General features: G+C 34.7%; 1 long non-coding RNA gene across 1 annotated transcript; it reads left to right on the forward strand.

Moving 5' to 3' along the window:
* The first annotated feature begins 2190 nt into the window (after window positions 1-2190).
* Window positions 2191-7446, forward strand: LOC140035379 (uncharacterized). The gene is made up of 2 exons (XR_011839538.1): window positions 2191-2470; window positions 4374-7446. It is a non-coding gene; the product is annotated as an uncharacterized lncRNA (long non-coding RNA).
* The last annotated feature ends 389 nt before the right edge of the window (window positions 7447-7835 follow it).

Here is a 7835-nt window from a genome sequence, read left to right on the forward strand (position 1 = left end):
AACTGATGCAGAAGGTCTAGCGTGCCGCCTCCAAGATACAACAGTCCAACTTTATAGTTGTTGCTTCCCTTTGATCTGCACAACCAAGAGAAGTAGAAGCTTTCCAATATCTTTTTTTGCCCAAAGAAAACAGTATGAGGGAGAAAAAAATGAGTGTGAGGAGAATAGTATTTTGAAATGATCTTTTGTTGAGAGAAGTGTGTGTAAATTCTCCAAAGAACTTCACTATTTATAGGCTACAAAACCTTAAGAAAAAGGGTTGAAAGTCCAATGTATAACGGTTTTTTCATATTAAATTGTAGTTAATTGGTAGAATTTGTAACCTAACAATTAATTCACATTTGAATGGGTCATAAAAACTCAATTTGACCAAATAATTCTTTTGTAACTCTTATTCAAATAATCATGCAATAACTCCATTCAAAATGCAATGTAACTCCCACAATTATAATTCCCATAACTCCCAAATAAATTATATTGTAACTCCTTGTAAAGATTTGGCCAAACTAATTAAGATTTTATTAAAATACACCAACATATATATATATATATATATATATATATATATATATATATATATATATATATATATATATATATATATATAGTAATTTTACAGACAGCATATGTAGTTTTGACTGCTCTATCGCAGACACTTCAGTTTTCTGCCCTTCCCATAACCCTCAAAAAAGGAACATAAACTGCTAACAATATCCCTGCATGATGCACTTGGTTATTGTCGTTTTACTGTTTTATGATGTACATGTTAATTCCGTGTGCAGGGAAGAAAGATAGTTGACACATTAGTCATTCTTCGTCTTTAGTCAGCCGGTGACTTGAGACTTGGGCAGTCACTACTACGGACAAGATAGCAGGTGTTAGTGCACTATTGTTGCGAATGTACAAAATCTTGTATGAACTGTGAGAAAATTCTATGCCAAGTTACTGAGGTTATTGAAAATGTACGAACTTGGTTGAAATGTACAAATAGTGAAGGAAAATCCGGATCCTTGATGACCATGAAAGGCTAAGGTATCTAGATTCTATCTGTTGAATTTTTGGCGGACTTCATTTTGCCAAGTTGCAAGACGCCAGCTAGCTGATTTACCCCATCACCTAAGTTCCTGTATTTCAAAATTGAAAGCCAGGACACTGTGTCACTGATCATAAAGGTCTCAAAAAGAGGTACTTTTCAAGCAATTCCTGATCTGATAACACATCATCTTCTTTCTGGGGATTGCATGACACCTCAAACTGCCAGCATGGAGAGCATTTATGAAATGACACGGAGAAGGGTCAGGTAATGATAGAGGCTAGCTTAGGAAAACTCCTCCATTTTCTTCCCAGAGTTTTACTTGAAGGAATAGAGCCAAGCTTGTTCAAGGCTTTTTGCAAGTCGGATTTAGTGATTTACCATTGATGGTGCGCAGTTGATGTTCACCATCAGCAGCCACCAATATTGTAACCTATACATATAGGTAATCGAAAGATGATCATTCACTCCCAAACATGGTTCACCGTCACAGGTCACGGTCGCATTGCGGTCATGATTGTTCTACATTTGTCGCGTCGTATCGATTAGATATTGGGTGATATGCACGTTATAGTATATAAAAATTTTCAAAATATCTGAAAATATTACTAAAAATATAAAATATCATAAAAGACACAATTATCAAATTAAAGTTACTAAACACCTACATTATCATATATGGTTACTAATTATTTAAATAAAATAATGCTGCCATTATCATAAACCTATAGCATTAGCAATAAATGATTTTAGTATCATGTGTGCCTTCTAATCGTATTTTATATGAGATCAAAAATTAAATATAAGACTCTACTGATATTATACAAATATATTAAATATACAATTATCAATTTAATCAAATTAATCATATACCTAATAATATATAAAAATGCCAAAATGCATTACATAAATTTACAAATATCTAAATATCACATTTGAATACTAAACCCAAAAAAATTAAAACTAAGAAACTAATTTGAAAGAAAATGCGAACCTTTTGGCCTCATGTTTGAGCTTAAAATTAGGAGTGCAATCTCCTAATTACTTGGGTCAAACTTGGACTTTAGAAGCTTTTAATTTTTCCTTCTTTTTTTCCTGTCTTGGGCTCTACTAGAAAAGCCTAACTAGTCTAATTTTAGCTTCGTTCTTATCACTCCAAATTTAGTCGTTCATTTCATTCTCTTTCCTCCCTTTCGTTCTTTCTTCTCATTTCTGCTCTTGAAGATGTTCATAGAAGGCAAAAACAATTCTTACTCCAATTTCAGACTACCTCCTACTCAATCACTTCCAACTCCAGCTATAATTTCAGCAATAACTTCTCTATTCTTTCCTATTTTCGATGTAGCAAACTCACTTGGAGAATCATGGGTTTAATCAAGACAACCCGGTGCGCTGCTTGATGCTTTGATTGATGACAAATCAGTGATGAAATTGTCGGTACATTTCTCTGCTACTTGATTCTCTACTATACTCTACTTTCTACACCTTATCTTACCCTACCCCTTCCCCTTTCCCCTGTCTTTGTGGCTGAAAAATAAAATAATAAAGCATGAGGGGAAGGACGTTTGATAACTTTGAGCCTTTTGTTAGTGCTAGGGTTGTAAACGAGTTAAGTCAATTCGAGCTTTGGTTCAATCGAATCAAGTCCCGACTTAGTTTTATCAAACTCAAACTCGAGTTTGAACTCGATGAGCTCTTAATGTAACAGCTGGAGCTCGAGCTCGAGCTTAAAAAAATAAAAAATAATTATTTTATTTTTTAAAATAAAAATAAAATAATTATTTTTCTTAACAAATAATAAAATATTAGGAATATATATGTAATTTTACTATTAAAATAAAAATAATCTATATATACATATATATATATACACACACACACATATATATAATCGAGTTAGCTTGCGAGCTAACGAGCTAAGTATCTTTGAGATTGAGTTCGACTTGGTCAGCTCGAGTTTGACTCGAAATCAATATTGACTGAGCTCAAGTCGAGCTTTGACTTGATCTGCTCGTAAGCGGTTCGATTCGTTTACAACCCTAATTGGTGCTAATTATGAAGGTTTTGAATTCATATGGCAATAATTGAGTTGGATGCAAAAACTTTTTTGTTGTTTTCATTCACTTTTTGGATCACTTTCACTAATCTTTTTGTTCATGTTTTGTTTGGTTTCAATTATTAGGTGTTCAATTTTTTGGTAAAAGTTAAAAAAAGGAGGTGAAACAATAGAGATGTGATAGAAAGCAATTGTCGTTGTAAAGCGTTAAGTAGCTCCAATTTGTTGCATGTACAATGGTGGGCTAATAACTTTCTGTTTCTGCAAATTTTTTGTCTGTCTTTGTTTGATTTTTGAGTCGACTCCGAGTTGACTCGAAAATTTGGGCCGATTTCAAGCATCACAGATTTGACTCGACCAATGTCGATCGAGTCATTACAGATATGAATTTATCCATGATTAGGGGATCGGTATCGTACTGATCCCTTTGTTACAACTCAGCCGAGATGGCTAACCATGCTCCCAAAATGCTGCAAGGAAAGTTTCTATGATATCAAGACAAACCATGAATTTAGTCACAGCTAACACCAAATGAGTTTCTAATAAGAAATCTAAGCACCTCAATTTCCTTAAGATTAAGACTTAAACGCCGCCCTGCATAAGTACATAGCTAAAAAAGTTTAACCATTTGAATTATGTCCAGTAGGATTCATAACTGAGATTTGAGCACCATCTCCAAAGATGACAACTAAAGTTAATGTGTAAATGTCATAAAAATTATAGAAAGAACATATTTTCTATAAGAAATCCTTCATTTCTTCCAATGTAGCAGTCCAACATCAATGTGGAAATAGTGGCTCCGAAGTGACTATCATATTGTTTTAATGCCTAATCAACGATAACCTAGGAAGACCATAGTGTTTGATGTCAGGAAAAAGTCAATTTTGACAATCTCTGGACTATCACGATCAAGTATCCAACGCTCATTAAATAATTAGCAAGAAAATACAACATTCTGAGATTATCAATAAAATAGGTGAAGATAAAGCAAATGAGAAAATTAACTAGCAGAAAATAGTTACAAGAAGATAGGACACAATCAGAAAGTTAATATATTAAGTGCAGAAAACATACATAAGAAATAAGTGTGGAAAAAAAAATTTTCTATATGGAGATTTTAAGTTATTAAACAACTGAAACTATAGGTAATCTTACCACCATGTACTCATTACTAAACCCACTTGATCCCTTAATTTGTAAACCTCTATTCATCAAGTTATTTACATTGACAATTGTCTCCTCATCAAGTTTACCATGTTCATCCAATGCTCCTCTTGATGTCAGCTTGCATCACATGTTGCAGTAGATCAGGAAATGATGGGAAACTACTACTCTTTTTCGCAAAAGGTAGACATTGTATTTCTTTAAGTAAATAATCTATCCGCACAACGTGGATTTACCATTACATAATAGTTCCACGGGCAAAAATCTCGGCGCCCCTAAACTATTAGTCGGGTCAAGTTTTGGCCATCAAATAATTTTTCATTACAAGCTGGCTACTAAACTAATTAATCAGTACATGTATGACCATTGTATTGATTAATGTTCTTAATCTATGAAATAAGCATAACAAGTGGCATAGTTTTGCTCTTAATCGCGCAAATGGTGGACAAAACTACCCCTGCACTTTGCCACATGTTCTACTTATTTCATAGATTAAGAGTATGAATTGATACAATGGTCACAGGTGCACTGATTAGTCAGTTTAGTGGCCAATTTATGACAAAAAATCGTTTAATGGTCAAAACTTGATCCGACCAATAGTTTAGTGGCCGCTCAAGTTTTTTGCCCTAGTTCTACCATTTCTTTAGATGTGCATAAAGCATTACGAAAATGAATACATTAGATGACATCTATTGACTTGTAAACTACCACATAAAACGAATTGTACAAGTAGTGGATCCTGTTTTACACAAACTAGAGTATGTTAAATTTGAAAGTTATACAGACATTGAAAGAAATCTCCAACATGCAAAATATTTGTGACCTCTCCCCTTATTGCAAATTGAAAATCATGAGTAAATACACGCGTCTTCATGATCCACATGGAATAATGTATTTAAGCATATGAGAGGAACGATTTCCATCGAGAAAAATAAGAATGAAAAGGTTGGCTAAAGAAGACTAAGCTGCAAAAACTCAGTGGCTGATAGAATGCTACTAATTTACTTGGAAGAAGAATGCCACTTCCCCATGCACATATTATTCTTGATAGGATGATGTACATTCTGCACAGCAAGACTAAGTCTGCACTGCTAAAGAACCTATTAAACTAACTAGCAGATAAATAGAGCAGGGTTTGTACATTCTGCAAAAACTTTCCCTTAGGTTGCTTCAAACCACCAAAGAGAGGTGAAAAAAAGGTGCCTCAGATGGTGAAAGTGAGATATTTGCGGTCAATCAGCCTTGAGGCAATGGTAAAATTGGTCCGCTGTGACCAGAAAGCTGCAGGTTTGATTTATGACAGTATCCTTGTGTAGTACTAATCGCCATTAGAGGCTTATCAGGGCTTATATCTGTTGTAAAATATAAGTGTATTTCAAAAGTTTTTTCCCACATCAAAAATTGAGAAGGATTGCTTTCTCTATCCCACATCGGGAAGTGAGAAGGATTGCAGTCTTTGTCCCACATCGGAAGTGAGAAGGGTTGCACCTCATTCTAAAATCTATAAATAGGTACTATTTTCCCTTGGAAAAATGCATCACTTCTTCTCCCCCTGACAATTGATACCTTCCTGTCAGCTTTCTTCCCAATTCTCCCACTGACAGTAGATACCTTCCTGTCAGCCCCCTTCTATTTCTTCCTCCTCTTACTTTGTTGGATTTATATTTTATTTGCTAGTTCTGGTTCTTCTAATTTGCAACAAGAAGAAAGCTTGTCTTTCTTGTTCGCAACAAGAAGAAGGCTTGTTTAGTCCTGAGGAGACATTTCAATTTCATGAAATAGTTTCTTAGGACAGTGCTACGCACGACTCAACCAATAGTGTTAGCATTGTTGTGGCTGTTTCGACAACAATCTAAGAAACTATGGCCTCCGACAGTGTTAACACCACACAACCTACATCTGCAGCAGCAGCAGTCGCACTACTATTTGTTAAGCCTTTTCTGGAAGTCTCCAAAATTGAAGTTTTTGCCAATAAAAACTTCAGAAGGTGGGAAGAACGTGTACACTCCCTACTCGACATTCATGGAGCGGCTTATGCACTGACAGAATCCCAACCTGCTGCGACCGTGGATATTAAGATACAAGAATCATGACAATATGCCAATAAGGTATGTCGCCATACTATTTTGCAAACACTCTCAAATGAATTATTTGACGTATATTATAGCTGCAAGCAAGCCAAGACAATTTGGGAAGCTTTGGTAATAAAGTTTACCGCCGAAGATGCAACCAAATAAAAATTCATCGTAGAAAAGTACAATCAGTGGCAGATGACTGACGACAAAGAGATGAAAACCCAAATCACGGAATACCAAATGCTATTCGAGGAATTGAAAAATGAAGACATCAAGCTGCCTGAGAAATTTGCTGCAGGCATGCTAATTGAAAAACTGCCTGAGTCATTGGGCGAGTACAAAAATAACTTGAAGCACAAGGAGAAAAATTATATCATTTATGAGCTCGTGAAACACATCCTGATGGAAGATTCAAACAGGAAGAAGTTAAGAGCTACCAAAGCAAAGGAAATGAGCTTCGGAGCTAATCTAGTTCAAAACAACAACAAAAAGTACACCAATAAGTCCCAGTATGATAGATCAAAAAATTTCAACTACAAGCCCAATATTCCCAACTTTAAGATAAAGAAAGGCAATTGCTACTATTGTGGAAAACCAGGACATTATGTTGCCCATTGTAGATACAATAAATGTGACAAAGCAAATGCTAATCCTCTTAAGGTTAATTTAATCGAAGGAGATGAAATAATTGCTGCAGTCATCTCTCAAGTGAACATTGCAACCAATGTGAAAGAATGGGTGGTAGACTCTGGGACTGCTCGGCACATATGTGCAAATCGAGAAGCGTTTTCCTCCTATACTCCAATAAGGGATGATGAAGAAATAGTCTACCTTGGAGACTCATGAACTACTAAAGTTCTGGGTAAGGAAAAAGTGCTCTTGAAACTCACTTCAGGAAAAACTTTGGCTCTTATTGATGTGCTGCATGTGCCAAACATTCGGGCAAATCTGGTTTCTGTAGCATTGCTAGGAAAAGTTGGGGTAAAAGTGTCATTCGAATCTGATAAGATAGTAATGACAAAAAATAATGTATTTGTGGTGAAAAGCTATTGTAACCAGGGACTCTTTGTACTTAACATTTCAAATGTGCTTAATGAGAATGCTTCTTCTTCTGGTTATATTGTTGATTCAATTTCTTTATGGCATGCTAGATTAGGACATGTTAATGCAAGTTATATAAAGAAAATGCAATCTAGTAGCCTAATTTCTGGTATTAATGATAAAATGGACAAATGTGAAATATGTGCAGAAACTAAAATAACAAAGAAAAGTTAAGTGTCCAAGGAGAAACTGAACTACTAAATCAAATTCACACAGATTTAGGTGATTTAAAACAAACTATGACTAGAGGAGGTAAAAGATATTATGTTACTTTTATAGATGATTACTCTAGATACACTAAACTTTATTAACTTAGAAATAAAGATGATACTCATGATGTCTTTTTATCCTATAAGTCTGAAGTAGAAAATCAATTTAATAAAAGGATAAAAAGAATTAGATCAGA

The sequence above is a fragment of the Coffea arabica genome, chromosome 2c (assembly GCF_036785885.1).
Source record: "Coffea arabica cultivar ET-39 chromosome 2c, Coffea Arabica ET-39 HiFi, whole genome shotgun sequence".
NCBI lineage: Eukaryota > Viridiplantae > Streptophyta > Magnoliopsida > Gentianales > Rubiaceae > Coffea > Coffea arabica.